Here is a 19103-nt window from a genome sequence, read left to right as displayed (position 1 = left end):
GAGACAGAGACTGAATAGAGAGGGTGTAGTCAGTGAGAGAGACAGAGACTGAATACAGATGGTGTAGTCAGTGAGAGAGACAGAGGCTGAATACTGAGGGTGTAGTCAGTGAGAGAGAGACAGAGACTAAATACAGAGGGTGTAGTCAGTGAGAGAGAGACAGAGACTGAATACAGAGGGTGTAGTCAGTGAGAGAGAGAGACAGAGACTGAATACAGAGGGTGTAGTCAGTGAGAGAGACAGAGACTGAATACAGAGGGTGTAGTCAGTGAGAGAGACAGAGACTGAATACAGAGGGTGTAGTCAGTGAGAGAGACAGAGACTGAATACAGAGGGTGTAGTCAGTGAGAGAGAGACAGAGACTGAATACAGAGGGTGTAGTCAGTGAGAGAGACAGAGACTGAATACAGAGGGTGTAGTCAGTGAGAGAGAGAGAGAGACTGAATACAGAGGGTGTAGTCAGTGAGAGAGAGACAGAGACTGAATACAGAGGGTGTAGTCAGTGAGAGAGTGACTGAATACAGAGGGTGTAGTCAGTGAGAGAGACAGAGACTGAATACAGAGGGTGTAGTCAGTGAGAGAGACAGAGACTGAATACAGAGGGTGTAGTCAGTGAGAGACAGACAGAGACTGAATACAGAGGGTGTAGTCAGTGAGAGAGACAGAGACTGAATAGAGAGGGTGTAGTCAGTGAGAGAGAGACTGAATACAGAGGGTGTAGTCAGTGAGAGAGAAAGACAGAGGCTGAAGACAGAGGGTGTCGTCAGTGAGAGAGACAGAGACTGAATACAGAGGGTGTAGTCAGTGAGAGAGAGACTGAATACAGAGGGTGTAGTCAGTGAGAGAGAAAGACAGAGGCTGAAGACAGAGGGTGTAGTCAGTCAGAGAGAGAGAGACTGAATACAGAGGGTGTAGTCAGTGAGAGAGAGACAGAGACTGAATACAGAGGGCGTAGTCAGTGAGAGAGACAGAGACTGAATACAGAGGGTGTAGTCAGTGAGAGAGACAGAGACTGAATACAGAGGGTGTAGTCAGTGAGAGAGAGACAGAGACTGAATACAGAGGGTGTAGTCAGTCAGTGAGAGAGACAGAGACTGAATACAGAGGGTGTAGTCAGTGAGAGAGAGAGAGACTGAATACAGAAGGTGTAGTCAGTGAGAGAGAGACAGAGACTGAATACAGAGGGTGTAGTCAGTGAGAGAGAGAGAGAGACTGAATACAGAGGGTGTAGTCAGTGAGAGAGACAGAGACTGAATACAGAGGGTGTAGTCAGTGAGAGAGAGAGAGAGACTGAATACAGAGGGTGTAGTCAGTGAGAGAGAGAGAGACTGAATACAGAGGGTGTAGTCAGTCAGAGAGAGAGAGACTGAATACAGAGGGTGTAGTCAGTGAGAGAGTGACAGAGGCTGAATACAGAGGGTGTAGTCAGTGAGAGAGAGAGAGAGACTGAATACAGAGTGTGTAGTCAGTGAGAGACAGAGACTGAATACAGAGGGTGTAGTCAGTGAGAGAGACAGAGACTGAATACAGAGGGTGTAGTCAGTGAGAGAGACAGAGACTGAATACAGAGGGTGTAGTCAGTGAGAGAGAGACAGAGACTGAATACAGAGGGTGTAGTCAGTGAGAGAGACAGAGGCTGAATACAGAGGGTGTAGTCAGTGAGAGAGAGACAGAGACTGAATACAGAGGGTGTAGTCAGTGAGAGAGAGACAGAGACTGAATACAGAGGGTGTAGTCAGTGAGAGAGAGACAGAGACTGAATACAGAGGGTGTAGTCAGTGAGAGAGACAGAGACTGAATACAGAGGGTGTAGTCAGTGAGAGAGACAGAGACTGAATACAGAGGGTGTAGTCAGTGAGAGACAGAAAGAGACTGAATACAGAGGGTGTAGTCAGTGAGAGAGACAGAGGCTGAATACAGAGGGTGTAGTCAGTGAGAGACAGACAGAGACTGAATACAGAGGGTGTAGTCAGTGAGAGAGACAGAGGCTGAATACAGAGGGTGTAGTCAGTGAGAGAGACAGAGACTGAAAAGAGAGGGTGTAGTCAGTGAGAGAGACAGAGACTGAATACAGATGGTGTAGTCAGTGAGAGAGACAGAGACTGAATACAGAGGGTGTAGTCAGTGAGAGACAGAGTTTGAATACAGAGGGTGTAGTCAGTGAGAGAGAGAGAGACTGAATACAGAGGGTGTAGTCAGTGAGAGAGAGACAGAGACTGAATACAGAGGGTGTAGTCAGTGAGAGAGACAGAGACTGAATACAGAGGGTGTAGTCAGTGAGAGAGACAGAGACTGAATACAGAGGGTGTAGTCAGTGAGAGAGAGAGAGACTGAATACAGAAGGTGTCGTCAGTGAGAGAGAGACAGAGACTGAATACAGAGGGTGCAGTCAGTGAGAGAGACAGGGACTGAATACAGAGGGTGTAGTCAGTGAGAGAGAGAGAGACTGAATACAGAGGGTGTAGTCAGTGAGAGAGAGACAGAGACTGAATACAGAGGGTGTAGTCAGTGAGACAGAGACTGAATACAGAGGGTGTAGTCAGTGAGAGAGACAGAGACTGAATACAGAGGGTGTAGTCAGTGAGAGTGACAGAGACTGAATACTGACGGTGTAGTCAGTGAGAGAGAGAGAGACTGAATACAGAGGGTGTAGTCAGTGAGAGAGACAGAGGCTGAATACAGAGGGTGTAGTCAGTGAGAGAGAGACAGAGACTGAATACAGAGGCTGTAGTGAGTGAGAGAGAGACAGAGACTGACTACAGAGGGTGTAGTCAGTGAGAGAGAGAGACAGAGACTGAATACAGAGGGTGTAGTCAGTGAGGGAGAGAGAGACTGAATACATAGGGTGTAGTCAGTGAGAGAGACAGAGACTGAATAGAGAGGGTGTAGTCAGTCAGAGAGACAGAGACTGACTACAGAGGGTGTAGTCAGTGAGAGAGAGAGACAGAGACTGAATACAGAGGGTGTAGTCAGTGAGGGAGAGAGAGACTGAATACATAGGGTGTAGTCAGTGAGAGAGACAGAGACTGAATACAGAGGGTGTAGTCAGTGAGAGAGACAGAGACTGAATACAGAGGGTGTAGTCAGTGAGAGAGAGACAGAGACTGAATACAGAGGGTGTAGTCAGTGAGAGAGTGACTGAATACAGAGGGTGTAGTCAGTGAGAGAGACAGAGACTGAATACAGAGGGTGTAGTCAGTGAGAGAGACAGAGACTGAATACAGAGGGTGTAGTCAGTGAGAGACAGACAGAGACTGAATACAGAGGGTGTAGTCAGTGAGAGAGACAGAGACTGAATACAGAGGGTGTAGTCAGTGAGAGAGAGACTGAATACAGAGGGTGTAGTCAGTGAGAGAGAAAGACAGAGGCTGAAGACAGAGGGTGTAGTCAGTCAGAGAGAGAAAGACTGAATACAGAGGTTGTAGTCAGTGAGAGAGAGACAGAGACTGAATACAGAGGGCGTAGTCAGTGAGAGAGACAGAGACTGAATACAGAGGGTGTAGTCAGTGAGAGAGACAGAGACTGAATACAGAGGGTGTAGTCAGTGAGAGAGAGACAGAGACTGAATACAGAGGGTGTAGTCAGTCAGTGAGAGAGACAGAGTCTGAATACAGAGGGTGTAGTCAGTGAGAGAGAGAGAGACTGAATACAGAAGGTGTAGTCAGTGAGAGAGAGACAGAGACTGAATACAGAGGGTGTAGTCAGTGAGAGAGAGAGAGAGACTGAATACAGAGGGTGTAGTCAGTGAGAGAGACAGAGACTGAATACAGAGGGTGTAGTCAGTGAGAGAGAGAGAGAGACTGAATACAGAGGGTGTAGTCAGTGAGAGAGAGAGAGACTGAATACAGAGGGTGTAGTCAGTCAGAGAGAGAGAGACTGAATACAGAGGGTGTAGTCAGTGAGAGAGTGACAGAGGCTGAATACAGAGGGTGTAGTCAGTGAGAGAGAGAGAGAGACTGAATACAGAGTGTGTAGTCAGTGAGAGACAGAGACTGAATACAGAGGGTGTAGTCAGTGAGAGAGACAGAGACTGAATACAGAGGGTGTAGTCAGTGAGAGAGACAGAGACTGAATACAGAGGGTGTAGTCAGTGTGAGACAGACAGAGACTGAATACAGAGGGTGTAGTCAGTCAGAGAGAGAGAGACTGAATACAGAGGGTGTAGTCAGTGAGAGAGTGACAGAGGCTGAATACAGAGGGTGTAGTCAGTGAGAGAGAGAGAGAGACTGAATACAGAGTGTGTAGTCAGTGAGAGACAGAGACTGAATACAGAGGGTGTAGTCAGTGAGAGAGACAGAGACTGGATACAGAGGGTGTAGTCAGTGAGAGAGACAGAGACTGAATACAGAGGGTGTAGTCAGTGTGAGACAGACAGAGACTGAATACAGAGGGTGTAGTCAGTGAGAGAGACAGAGACTGAATACAGAGGGTGTAGTCAGTGAGAGAGAGACAGAGACTGAATACAGAGGGTGTAGTCAGTGAGAGAGACAGAGACTGAATACAGAGGGTGTAGTCAGTGAGAGAGAGAGAGAGACTGAATACAGAGGGTGTAGTCAGTGAGAGAGAGACAGAGACTGAATACAGAGGGTGTAGTCAGTGAGAGAGACAGAGACTGAATACAGAGGGTGTAGTCAGTGAGAGAGAGACAGAGACTGAATACAGAGGGTGTAGTCAGTGAGAGAGAGACAGAGACTGAATACAGAGGGTGTAGTCAGTGAGAGAGACAGAGACTGAATACAGAGGGTGTAGTCAGTGAGAGAGACAGAGACTGAATACAGAGGGTGTAGTCAGTGAGAGAGAGACAGAGACTGAATACAGAGGGTGTAGTCAGTGAGAGAGACAGACAGAGACTGAATACAGAGGGTGTAGTCAGTGAGAGAGACAGAGACTGAAGACAGAGGGTGTAGTCAGTGAGAGAGACAGAGACTGAATACAGAGGGTGTAGTCAGTGAGAGAGAGAGAGACTGAATACAGAGGGTGTAGTCAGTGAGAGAGACAGAGACTGAATACAGAGGGTGTAGTCAGTGAGAGAGAGAGAGAGACTGAATACAGAGGGTGTAGTCAGTGAGAGAGACAGAGACTGAATACAGAGGGTGTAGTCAGTGAGAGAGAGAGAGACTGAATACAGAGGGTGTAGTCAGTGAGAGAGACAGAGACTGAATACAGAGGGTGTAGTCAGTGAGAGAGACAGAGACTGAATACAGAGGGTGTAGTCAGTGAGAGAGACAGACAGAGACTGAAGACAGAGGGTGTAGTCAGTGAGAGAGAGAGAGACTGAATAAAAAAGGGTGTAGTCAGTGAGAGAGACAGAGACTGAATACAGAGGGTGTAGTCAGTGAGAGAGAGAGACAGAGACTGAATACAGAGGGTGTAGTCAGTGAGAGAGACAGAGGCTGAATACAGAGGGTGTAGTCAGTGAGAGAGACAGAGGCTGAATACAGAGGGTGTAGTCAGTGAGAGAGACAGAGACTGAATACAGAGGGTGTAGTCAGTGAGAGAGACAGAGGCTGAATACAGAGGGTGTAGTCAGTGAGAGAGACAGAGACTGAATACAGAGGGTGTAGTCAGTGAGAGAGACAGAGACTGAATACAGAGGGTGTAGTCAGTGAGAGAGAGACAGAGACTGAATACAGAGGGTGTAGTCAGTGAGAGAGACAGAGACTGAATACAGAGGGTGTAGTCAGTGAGAGAGACAGACAGAGGCTGAATACAGAGGGTGTCGTCAGTGAGAGAGACAGAGACTGAATACAGAGTGTGTAGTCAGTCAGAGAGACAGAGACTGAATACAGAGGGTGTAGTCAGTGAGAGAGAGAGAGACTGAATACAGAGGGTGTAGTCAGTGGGAGAGAGAGAGACTGAATACAGAGGGTGTAGTCAGTGAGAGAGACAGAGACTGAATACAGAGGGTGTAGTCAGTGAGAGAGACAGAGACTGAATACAGAGGGTGTAGTCAGTGAGAGACAGACAGAGACTGAATACAGAGGGTGTAGTCAGTGAGAGTGACAGAGACTGAATACAGAGGGTGAAGTCAGTGAGAGAGACAGAGACTGAATACAGAGGGTGTAGTCAGTGAGAGAGACAGAGACTGAATACAGAGGGTGTAATCAGTGAGAGTGACAGAGACTGAATACAGAGGGTGTAGTCAGTGAGAGAGAGAGAGAGACTGAATACAGAGGGTGTAGTCAGTGAGAGAGACAGAGACTGAAGACAGAGGGTGTAGTCAGTGAGAGAGACAGAGACTGAATACAGAGGGTGTAGTCAGTGAGAGAGAGAGAGACTGAATACAGAGGGTGTAGTCAGTGGGAGAGAGAGAGACTGAATACAGAGGGTGTAGTCAGTGAGAGAGACAGAGGCTGAATACAGAGGGTGTAGTCAGTGAGAGAGACAGAGACTGAATACAGAGGGTGTAGTCAGTGAGAGACAGACAGAGACTGAATACAGAGGGTGTAGTCAGTGAGAGTGACAGAGACAGAATACAGAGGGTGTAGTCAGTGAGAGAGACAGAGACTGAATACAGAGGGTGTAGTCAGTCAGAGAGAGAGAGACTGAATACAGAGGGTGTAGTCAGTGAGAGAGTGACAGAGGCTGAATACAGAGGGTGTAGTCAGTGAGAGAGAGAGAGAGACTGAATACAGAGTGTGTAGTCAGTGAGAGACAGAGACTGAATACAGAGGGTGTAGTCAGTGAGAGAGACAGAGACTGAATAAAGAGGGTGTAGTCAGTGAGAGAGACAGAGACTGAATACAGAGGGTGTAGTCAGTGTGAGACAGACAGAGACTGAATAAAAAAGGGTGTAGTCAGTGAGAGAGAGAGAGAGACTGAATACAGAGGGTGTCGTCAGTGAGAGAGACAGAGACTGAATACAGAGGGTGTAGTCAGTGAGAGAGACAGAGACTGAATACAGAGGGTGTAGTCAGTGAGAGAGAGACAGAGACTGAATACAGAGGGTGTAGTCAGTGAGAGAGAGACTGAGACTGAATACAGAGGGTGTAGTCAGTGAGAGAGACAGACAGAGGCTGAATACAGAGGGTGTCGTCAGTGAGAGACAGACAGAGGCTGAATACAGAGGGTGTAGTCAGTGAGAGAGACAGAGACTGAAGACAGAGGGTGTCGTCGATCAGAGAGAGAGAGACTGAATACAGAGGGTGTAGTCAGTGAGAGAGACAGAGACTGAAGACAGAGGGTGTCGTCTGTCAGAGAGAGAGAGACTGAATACAGAGGGTGTAGTCAGTGAGAGAGACAGAGACTGAATACAGAGGGTGTAGTCAGTGAGAGAGACAGAGACTGAATACAGAGGGTGTAGTCTGTGAGAGACACAGACAGAGGCTGAATACAGAGGGTGTAGTCAGTGAGAGACAGACAGAGACTGAATACAGAGGGTGTAGTCAGTGAGAGAGACAGAGGCTGAATACAGAGGGTGTAGTCAGTGAGAGAGACAGAGTCTGAATACAGAGGGTGTAGTCAGTGAGAGAGAGAGACTGAATACAAAGGGTATAGTCAGTGAGAGAGAGACAGAGACTGAAAACAGAGGGTGTAGTCAGTGAGAGAGAGAGAAAGACTGAATACAGAGGGTGTAGTCAGTGAGAGAGACAGTGACTGAATACAGAGGGTGTAGTCAGTGAGAGACAGACAGAGACTGAATACAGAGGGTGTAGTCAGTGAGAGAGAGACAGAGACTGAATACAGAGGGTGTAGTCAGTGAGAGACAGACAGAGACTGAATACAGAGGGTGTAGTCAGTGAGAGACAGACAGAGACTGAATACAGAGGGTGTAGTCAGTGAGAGAGACAGAGACTGAATACAGAGGGTGTAGTCAGTGAGAGAGACAGAGACTGAATACAGAGGGTGTAGTCAGTGAGAGAGACAGAGACTGAATACAGAGGCTGTAGTCAGTGAGACAGACAGAGACTGAATACAGAGGGTGTAGTCAGTGAGAGAGACAGAGACTGAATACAGAGGGTGTAGTCAGTGAGAGAGAGACAGAGACTGAATACAGAGGGTGTAGTCAGTGAGAGCGAGAGACTGAATACAGAGGGTGTAGTCAGTGAGAGAGACAGAGACTGAATACAGAGGGTGTAGTCAGTGAGAGAGACAGAGACTGAATACAGAGGGTGTAGTCAGTGAGAGAGACAGAGACTGAATACAGAGGGTGTAGTCAGTGAGAGAGACAGAGACTGAATACAGAGGGTGTAGTCAGTGAGAGAGACAGAGACTGAATACAGAGGGTGTAGTCAGTGAGAGAGACAGAGACTGAATACAAAGGGTGTAGTCAGTGAGAGACAGACAGAGACTGAATACAGAGGGTGTAGTCAGTGAGAGAGACAGACAGAGACTGAAACAGAGGGTGTAGTCAGTGAGAGAGACAGAGGCTGAATACAGAGGGTGTAGTCAGTGAGAGAGACAGAGACAGAATACAGAGGGTGTAGTCAGTGAGAGCGAGAGACTGAATACAGAGGGTGTAGTCAGTGAGAGAGACAGAGACTGAATACAGAGGGTGTAGTCAGTGAGAGAGAGACAGAGACTGAATACAGAGGGTGTAGTCAGTGAGAGAGACAGAGACTGAATACAGAGGGTGTAGTCAGTGAGAGAGACAGAGACTGAATACAGAGGGTGTAGTCAGTGAGAGAGACAGAGACTGAATACAGAAGGTGTAGTCAGTGAGAGAGAGACAGAGACTGAATACAGAGGGTGTAGTCAGTGAGAGAGACAGAGACTGAATACAGAGGGTGTAGTCAGTGAGAGCGAGAGACTGAATACAGAGGGTGTAGTCAGTGAGAGAGAGAGACTGAATACAGAGGGTGTAGTCAGTGAGAGAGACAGAGGCTGAATACAGAGGGTGTAGTCAGTGAGAGAGAGAGACTGAATACAGGGGGTGTAGTCAGTGGGAGACAGACAGAGACTGAATACAGAGGGTGTAGTAAGTGAGAGAGAGAGAGACTGAATACAGAGGGTGTAGTCAGTGAGAGAGAGAGAGACTGAATACAGAGGGTGTAGTCAGTGAGAGCGAGAGACTGAATACAGAGGGTGTAGTCAGTGAGAGATAGAGAGACTGAATACAGAGGGTGTAGTCAGTGAGAGAGACAGAGGCTGAATACAGAGGGTGTAGTCAGTGAGAGAGAGAGACTGAATACAGGGGGTGTAGTCAGTGGGAGACAGACAGAGACTGAATACAGAGGGTGTAGTCAGTGAGAGAGACAGAGACTGAATACAGAGGGTGTAGTCAGTGAGAGAGAGAGAGACTGAATACAGAGTGTGTAGTCAGTGAGACAGACAGAGACTGAATACAGAGGGTGTAGTCAGTCGGAGAGAGAGAGACTGGATACAGAGGGTGTAGTCAGTGAGAGAGAGAGAGACTGAATACAGAGGGTGTAGTCTGTGGGAGACAGACAGAGACTGAATACAGAGGGTGTAGTCAGTGAGAGAGACAGAGACTGAATACAGAGGGTGTAGACAGTGAGAGAGAGAGAGACTGAATACAGAGGGTGTAGTCAGTGAGAGAGAGACTGAATACAGAGGGTGTAGTCAGTGAGAGAGACAGAGACTGAATACAGAGGGTGTAGTCAGTGAGAGAGACAGAGACTGAATACAGATGGTGTAGTCAGTGAGAGAGACAGACAGAGGCTGAATACAGAGGGTGTAGTCAGTGAGAGAGAGACAGAGACAGAATACAGAGGGTGTAGTCAGTGAGAGAAACAGAGGCTGAATACAGAGGGTGTAGTCAGTGAGAGAGACAGAGGCTGAATACAGAGGGTGTAGTCAGTGAGAGAGACAGAGACTGAATACAGAGGGTGTAGTCAGTGAGAGACAGACAGAGACTGAATACAGAGGGTGTAGTCAGTGAGAGAGACAGAGACTGAATACAGAGGGTGTAGTCAGTGAGAGAGACAGAGGCTGAATACAGAGGGTGTAGTCAGTGAGAGAGACAGAGACTGAATACAGAGGGTGTAGTCAGTGAGAGAGAGAGGCTGAATACAGAGGGTGTAGTCAGTGAGAGAGACAGAGACTGAATACAGAGGGTGTAGTCAGTGAGAGACAGACAGAGACTGAATACAGAGGGTGCAGTCAGTGAGAGACAGACAGAGGCTGAATACAGAGGGTGTAGTCAGTGAGAGAGACAGAGACTGAATACAGAGGGTGTAGTCAGTGAGAGAGAGAGAGACTGAATACAGAGTGTGTAGTCAGTGGGAGAGAGAGAGACTGAATACAGAGGGTGTCGTCAGTGAGAGAGACAGAGACTGAAGACAGAGGGTGTAGTCAGTGAGAGAGACAGAGTCTGAATACAGAGGGTGTAGTCAGTGAGAGAGACAGAGACTGAATACAGAGGGTGTAGTCAGTGAGGGACAGACAGAGACTGAATACAGAGGGTGTAGTCAGTGAGAGTGACAGAGACTGAATACAGAGGGTGTAGTCAGTGAGAGAGACAGAGACTGAATACAGAGGGTGTAGTCAGTGAGAGAGACAGAGACTGAATACAGAGGGTGTAGTCAGTGAGAGAGACAGAGACTGAATACAGAGGGTGTAGTCAGTGAGAGACAGACAGAGACTGAATACAGAGGGTGTAGTCAATGAGAGTGACAGAGACTGAATACAGAGGGTGAAGTCAGTGAGAGAGACAGAGACTGAATACAGAGGGTGTAGTCAGTGAGAGAGACAGAGACTGAATACAGAGGGTGTCGTCAGTGAGAGAGACAGAGACTGAATACAGAGGGTGTAGTCAGTGAGAGAGAGAGAGACTGAATACAGAGGGTGTAGTCAGTGAGAGAGACAGAGACTGAATACAGAGGGTGTAGTCAGTGAGAGAGAGAGAGACTGAATACAGAGGGTTTAGTCAGTGAGAGAGACAGAGACTGAAGACAGAGGGTGTAGTCAGTGAGAGAGAGAGAGACTGAATAAAGAGGGTGTAGTCAGTGAGAGAGACAGAGACTGAATACAGAGGGTGTAGTCAGTGAGAGAGACAGAGACTGAATACAGAGGGTGTAGTCAGTGAGAGAGACAGAGACTGAATACAGAGGGTGTAGTCAGTGAGAGAGAGAGGCTGAAGACAGAGGGTGTAGTCAGTGAGAGAGAGAGAGACTGAATACAGAGGGTGTAGTCAGTGAGACAGACAGAGACTGAATACAGAGGGTGTAGTCAGTGAGAGAGAGAGAGACTGAATACAGAGGGTGTAGTCAGTGAGAGAGAGACAGAGACTGAATAAAGAGGGTGTAGTCAGTGAGAGAGAGACTGAGACTGAATACAGAGGGTGTAGTCAGTGAGAGAGAGACAGAGACTGAATAAAGAGGGTGTAGTCAGTGAGAGAGAGACTGAGACTGAATACAGAGGGTGTAGTCAGTGAGAGAGACAGACAGAGGCTGAATACAGAGGGTGTAGTCAGTCAGAGAGAGAGAGAGACTGAATAGAGAGGGTGTAGTCAGTGAGAGAGAGACAGAGACTGAATACAGAGGGTGTAGTCAGTGAGAGAGCCCGACAGAGGCTGAATACAGAGGGTGTAGTCAGTGAGAGAGAGACAGAGACTGAATACAGAGGGTGTAGTCAGTCAGAGAGACAGAGACTGAATACAGAGGGTGTAGTCAGTGAGAGAGAGAGAGAGACTGAATACAGAGGGTGTAGTCAGTGAGAGAGACAGAGACTGAAGACAGAGGGTGTAGTCAGTGAGAGAGACAGAGACTGAATACAGAGGGTGTAGTCAGTGAGAGAGAGAGAGACTGAATACAGAGGGTGTAGTCAGTGAGAGACAGAGGCTGAATACAGAGGGTGTAGTCAGTGAGTGAGACAGAGACTGAATACACAGGGTGTAGTCAGTGAGAGAGAGAGAGAGACTGAATACAGAGGGTGTAGTCAGTGAGAGAGAGAGAGACTGAATACAGAGGGTGTAGTCAGTGGGAGAGAGAGAGACTGAATACAGAGGGTGTAGTCAGTGAGGGAGACAGAGACTGAATACAGAGGGTGTAGTCAGTGAGAGAGAGAGAGACTGAATACAGAGGGTGTAGTCTGTGAGAGAGACAGAGACTGAATACAGAGGGTGTAGTCAGTGAGAGACAGACAGAGACTGAATACAGAGGGTGTAGTCAATGAGAGTGACAGAGACTGAATACAGAGGGTGAAGTCAGTGAGAGAGACAGAGACTGAATACAGAGGGTGTAGTCAGTGAGAGAGACAGAGACTGAATACAGAGGGTGTCGTCAGTGAGAGAGACAGAGACTGAATACAGAGGGTGTAGTCAGTGAGAGAGAGAGAGACTGAATACAGAGGGTGTAGTCAGTGAGAGAGACAGAGACTGAATACAGAGGGTGTAGTCAGTGAGAGAGAGAGAGACTGAATACAGAGGGTTTAGTCAGTGAGAGAGACAGAGACTGAAGACAGAGGGTGTAGTCAGTGAGAGAGAGAGAGACTGAATAAAGAGGGTGTAGTCAGTGAGAGAGACAGAGACTGAATACAGAGGGTGTAGTCAGTGAGAGAGACAGAGACTGAATACAGAGGGTGTAGTCAGTGAGAGAGACAGAGACTGAATACAGAGGGTGTAGTCAGTGAGAGAGAGAGGCTGAAGACAGAGGGTGTAGTCAGTGAGAGAGAGAGAGACTGAATACAGAGGGTGTAGTCAGTGAGACAGACAGAGACTGAATACAGAGGGTGTAGTCAGTGAGAGAGAGAGAGACTGAATACAGAGGGTGTAGTCAGTGAGAGAGAGACAGAGACTGAATAAAGAGGGTGTAGTCAGTGAGAGAGAGACTGAGACTGAATACAGAGGGTGTAGTCAGTGAGAGAGAGACAGAGACTGAATAAAGAGGGTGTAGTCAGTGAGAGAGAGACTGAGACTGAATACAGAGGGTGTAGTCAGTGAGAGAGACAGACAGAGGCTGAATACAGAGGGTGTAGTCAGTCAGAGAGAGAGAGAGACTGAAAACAGAGGGTGTAGTCAGTGAGAGAGAGACAGAGACTGAATACAGAGGGTGTAGTCAGTGAGAGAGACCGACAGAGGCTGAATACAGAGGGTGTAGTCAGTGAGAGAGAGACAGAGACTGAATACAGAGGGTGTAGTCAGTGAGAGAGACAGAGACTGAATACAGAGGGTGTAGTCAGTGAGAGAGAGAGAGAGACTGAATACAGAGGGTGTAGTCAGTGAGAGAGACAGAGACTGAAGACAGAGGGTGTAGTCAGTGAGAGAGACAGAGACTGAATACAGAGGGTGTAGTCAGTGAGAGAGAGAGAGACTGAATACAGAGGGTGTAGTCAGTGAGAGACAGAGGCTGAATACAGAGGGTGTAGTCAGTGAGTGAGACAGAGACTGAATACAGAGGGTGTAGTCAGTGAGAGAGAGAGAGAGACTGAATACAGAGGGTGTAGTCAGTGAGAGAGAGAGAGACTGAATACAGAGGGTGTAGTCAGTGGGAGAGAGAGAGACTGAATACAGAGGGTGTAGTCAGTGAGAGAGAGAGAGACTGAAGACAGAGGGTGTAGTCAGTGAGAGAGACAGGGGCTGAATACAGAGGGTGTAGTCAGTGAGAGAGACAGAGACTGAATACAGAGGGTGTAGTCAGTGAGAGACAGACAGAGACTGAATACAGAGGGTGTAGTCAGTGAGAGTGACAGAGACTGAATACAGAGGGTGTAGTCAGTGAGAGAGACAGAGACTGAATACAGAGGGTGTAGTCAGTGAGACAGACAGAGACTGAATACAGAGGGTGTAGTCAGTGAGGGAGAGACAGAGACTGAATACAGAGGGTGTAGTCAGTGAGAGTGACAGAGACTGAATAAAGAGGGCGTAGTCAGTGAGAGAGAGACTGAGACTGAATACAGAGGGTGTAGTCAGTGAGAGAGACAGACAGAGGCTGAATACAGAGGGTGTAGTCAGTCAGAGAGAGAGAGAGACTGAATACAGAGGGTGTAGTCAGTGAGAGAGAGACAGACACTGATTACAGAGGGTGTAGTCAGTGAGAGAGACAGACAGAGGCTGAATACAGAGGGTGTAGTCAGTGAGAGAGAGACAGAGACTGAATACAGAGGGTGTAGTCAGTGAGAGAGACAGAGGCTGAATACAGAGGGTGTAGTCAGTGAGAGAGTCAGAGACTGAATTCAGAGGGTGTAGTCAGTGAGAGAGAGAGAGAGACTGAATACAGAGGGTGTAGCCAGTGAGAGAGACAGAGACTGAAGACAGAGGGTGTAGTCAGTGAGAGAGACAGAGACTGAATACAGAGGGTGTAGTCAGTGAGAGAGAGAGAGACTGAATACAGAGGGTGTAGTCAGTGAGAGAGACTGAGGCTGAATACAGAGGGTGTAGTCAGTGAGAGACAGACAGAGACTGAATACAGAGGGTGTAGTCAGTGAGAGACAGACAGAGGCTGAATACAGAGGGTGTAGTCAGTGAGAGAGACAGAGACTGAATACAGAGGGTGTAGTCAGTGAGAGAGACAGAGACTGAATACAGAGGGTGTAGTCAGTGAGAGAGACAGAGACTGAATACAGAGGGTGTAGTCAGTGGGAGAGAGAGAGACTGAATACAGAGGATGTAGTCAGTGAGAGAGACAGAGACTGAATACAGAGGGTGTAGTCAGTGAGAGAGACAGAGACTGAATACAGAGGGTGTAGTCAGTGAGAGAGACAGAGACTGAATACAGAGGGTGCATTCAGTGAGAGACAGACAGAGACTGAATACAGAGGGTGTAGTCAGTGAGAGTGACATAGACTGAATACAGAGGGTGTCGTCAGTGAGAGAGACAGAGACTGAATACAGAGGGTGTAGTCAGTGAGAGAGACAGAGACTGAATACAGAGGGTGTAGTCAGTGAGAGACAGACAGAGACTGAATACAGAGGGTGTAGTCAGTGAGAGTGACAGAGACTGAATACAGAGGGTGAAGTCAGTGAGAGAGACAGAGACTGAATACAGAGGGTGTAGTCAGTGAGAGAGACAGAGACTGAATACACAGGGTGTAGTCAGTGAGAGAGACAGAGACTGAATACAGAGGGTGTAGTCAGTGAGAGAGAGAGAGACTGAATACAGAGGGTGTAGTCAGTGAGAGAGACAGAGACTGAAGACAGAGGGTGTAGTCAGTGAGAGAGACAGAGACTGAATACAGAGGGTGTAGTCAGTGAGAGAGAGAGACTGAATACAGAGGGTGTAGTCAGTGGGAGAGAGAGAGACTGAATACAGAGGGTGTAGTCAGTGAGAGAGACAGAGACTGAAGACAGAGGGTGTAGTCAGTGAGAGTGACAGAGACTGAATACAGAGGGTGAAGTCAGTGAGAGAGACAGAGACTGAATACACAGGGTGTAGTCAGTGAGAGAGACAGAGACTGAATACAGAGGGTGTAGTCAGTGAGAGAGAGAGAGACTGAATACAGAGTGTGTAGTCAGTGAGAGAGACAGAGACTGAAGACAGAGGGTGTAGTCAGTGAGAGAGACAGAGACTGAATACAGAGGGTGTAGTCAGTGAGAGAGAGAGAGACTTAATACAGAGGGTGTAGTCAGTGGGAGAGAGAGAGACTGAATACAGAGGGTGTAGTCAGTGAGAGAGACAGAGACTGAAGACAGAGGGTGTAGTCAGTGAGAGAGACAGAGGCTGAATACAGAGGGTGTAGTCAGTGAGAGAGACAGAGACTGAATACAGAGGGTGTAGTCAGTGAGAGACAGACAGAGACTGAATACAGAGGGTGTAGTCAGTGAGAGAGACAGAGACTGAATACAGAGGGTGTAGTCAGTGAGAGAGACAGAGGCTGAATACAGAGGGTGTAGTCAGTGAGAGAGACAGAGACTGAATACAGAGGGTGTAGTCAGTGAGAGAGAGAGGCTGAATACAGAGGGTGCAGTCAGTGAGAGAGACAGAGACTGAATACAGAGGGTGTAGTCAGTGAGAGACAGACAGAGACTGAATACAGAGGGTGTAGTCAGTGAGAGACAGACAGAGGCTGAATACAGAGGGTGTAGTCAGTGAGAGAGACAGAGACTGAATACAGAGGGTGTAGTCAGTGAGAGAGAGAGAGACTGAATACAGAGGGTGTAGTCAGTGGGAGAGAGAGAGACTGAATACAGAGGGTGTCGTCAGTGAGAGAGACAGAGACTGAAGACAGAGGGTGTAGTCAGTGAGAGAGACAGAGGCTGAATACAGAGGGTGTAGTCAGTGAGAGAGACAGAGACTGAATACAGAGGGTGTAGTCAGTGAGGGACAGACAGAGACTGAATACAGAGGGTGTAGTCAGTGAGAGTGACAGAGACTGAATACAGAGGGTGTAGTCAGTGAGAGAGACAGAGACTGAATACAGAGGCTGTAGTCAGTGAGTGAGACAGAGACTGAATACAGAGGGTGTAGTCAGTGAGAGAGACAGAGACTGAATACAGAGGGTGTAGTCAGTGAGAGACAGACAGAGACTGAATACAGAGGGTGTAGTCAGTCAGAGAGAGAGAGAGACTGAATACAGAGGGTGTAGTCAGTGAGAGAGAGACAGACACTGATTACAGAGGGTGTAGTCAGTGAGAGAGACAGAGACTGAATACAGAGGGTGTAGTCAGTGAGAGAGAGAGAGACTGAATACAGAGGGTGTAGTCAGTGAGAGAGACAGAGACTGAAGACAGAGGGTGTAGTCAGTGAGAGAGACAGAGACTGAATACAGAGGGTGTAGTCAGTGAGAGAGAGAGAGACTGAATACAGAGGGTGTAGTCAGTGGGAGAGAGAGAGACTGAATACAGAGGGTGTAGTCAGTGAGAGAGACAGAGACTGAAGACAGAGGGTGTAGTCAGTGAGAGAGACAGAGGCTGAATACAGAGGTTGTAGTCAGTGAGAGAGACAGAGACTGAATACAGAGGGTGTAGTCAGTGAGAGACAGACAGAGACTGAATACAGAGGGTGTAGTCAGTGAGAGTGACAGAGACTGAATACAGAGGGTGTAGTCAGTGAGAGAGACAGAGATTGAATACAGAAGGTGTAGTCAGTGGGAGAGAGAGAGACTGAATACAGAGGGTGTAGTCAGTGAGAGAGACAGAGACTGAATACAGAGGGTGTAGTCAGTGAGAGAGACAGAGGCTGAATACAGAGGGTGTAGTCAGTGAGAGAGACAGAGACTGAATACAGAGGGTGTAGTCAGTGAGAGACTGACAGAGACTGAATACAGAGGGTGTAGTCAGTGAGAGTGACAGAGACTGAATACAGAGGGTGTAGTCAGTGAGAGAGACAGAGACTGAATACAGAGGGTGTAGTCAGTGAGACAGACAGAGACTGAATACAGAGGGTGTAGTCAGTGAGAGAGAGAGAGGCTGAAGACAGAGGGTGTAGTCAGTGAGAGAGACAGAGACTGAATACAGAGGGTGTAGTCAGTGAGAGAGAGAGAGACTGAATACAGAGGGTGTAGTCAGTGGGAGAGAGAGAGACTGAATACAGAGGGTGTAGTCAGTGAGAGAGACAGAGACTGAAGACAGAGGGTGTAGTCAGTGAGAGAGACAGAGGCTGAATACAGAGGGTGTAGTCAGTGAGAGAGACAGAGACTGAATACAGAGGGTGTAGTCAGTGAGAGACAGACAGAGACTGAATACAGAGGGTGTAGTCAGTGAGAGTGACAGAGACTGAATACAGAGGGTGTAGTCAGTGAGAGAGACAGAGACTGAATACAGAGGGTGTAGTCAGTGAGAGAGAGAGAGACTGAATACAGAGGGTGTAGTCAGTGGGAGAGAGAGAGACTGAATACAGAGGGTGTAGTCAGTGAGAGAGACAGAGACTGAAGACAGAGGGTGTAGTCAGTGAGAGAGACAGAGGCTGAATACAGAGGGTGTAGTCAGTGAGAGAGACAGAGACTGAATACAGAGGGTGTAGTCAGTGAGAGACAGACAGAGACTGAATACAGAGGGTGTAGTCAGTGAGAGTGACAGAGACTGAATACAGAGGGTGTAGTCAGTGAGAGAGACAGAGACTGAATACAGAGGGTGTAGTCAGTGAGACAGACAGAGACTGAATACAGAGGGTGTAGTCAGTGAGAGAGAGACAGAGACTGAATACAGAGGGTGTAGTCAGTGAGAGAGAGAGAGGCTGAAGACAGAGGGTGTAGTCAGTGAGAGAGAGAGAGACTGAATACAGAGGGTGTAGTCAGTGAGAGAGAGACAGAGACTGAATAAAGAGGGTGTAGTCAGTGAGAGAGAGACTGAGACTGAATACAGAGGGTGTAGTCAGTGAGAGAGACAGACAGAGGCTGAATACAGAGGGTGTAGTCAGTGAGAGAGAGACAGAGACTGAATAAAGAGGGTGTAGTCAGTGAGAGAGAGACTGAGACTGAATACAGAGGGTGTAGTCAGTGAGAGAGACAGACAGAGGCTGAATACAGAGGGTGTAGTCAGTGAGAGAGAGACAGAGACTGATTACAGAGGGTGTAGTCAGTGAGAGAGACAGACAGAGGCTGAATACAGAGGGTGTAGTCAGTGAGAGAGAGACAGAGACTGAATACAGAGGGTGTCGTCAGTGAGAGAGACAGAGGCTGAATACAGAGGGTGTAGTCAGTGAGAGAGTCAGAGACTGAATACAGAGGGTGTAGTCAGTGAGAGAGAGAGAGAGACTGAATACAGAGGGTGTAGTCAGTGAGAGAGACAGAGACTGAAGACAGAGGGTGTAGTCAGTGAGAGAGACAGAGACTGAATACAGAGGGTGTAGTCAGTGAGAGAGACAGAGACTGAATACAGAGGGTGTAGTCAGTGAGAGAGACAGAGGCTGAATACAGAGGGTGTAGTCAGTGAGAGAGACAGAGACTGAATACAGAGGGTGTAGTCAGTGAGAGAGAGACAGAGACTGAATACAGAGGGTGTAGTCAGTGAGAGAGACAGAGACTGAAGACAGAGGGTGTAGTCAGTGAGAGAGACAGAGACTGAATACAGAGGGTGTAGTCAGTGAGAGAGAGAGAGACTGAATACAGAGGGTGTAGTCAGTGGGAGAGAGAGAGACTGAATACAGAGGGTGTAGTCAGTGAGAGAGACAGAGACTGAAGACAGAGGGTGTAGTCAGTGAGAGAGACAGAGGCTGAATACATAGGGTGTAGTCAGTGAGAGAGACAGAGACTGAATACAGAGGGTGTATTCAGTGAGAGACAGACAGAGACTGAATACAGAGGGTGTAGTCAGTGAGAGTGACAGA

Source organism: Chiloscyllium plagiosum, unplaced genomic scaffold (assembly GCF_037043375.1).
Source record: "Chiloscyllium plagiosum isolate Xiang-an unplaced genomic scaffold, Cpla_swu_hap1 HiC_scaffold_171, whole genome shotgun sequence".
Classification (NCBI taxonomy): domain Eukaryota; kingdom Metazoa; phylum Chordata; class Chondrichthyes; order Orectolobiformes; family Hemiscylliidae; genus Chiloscyllium; species Chiloscyllium plagiosum.
Note: the sequence above shows the minus strand (reverse complement) of the source record.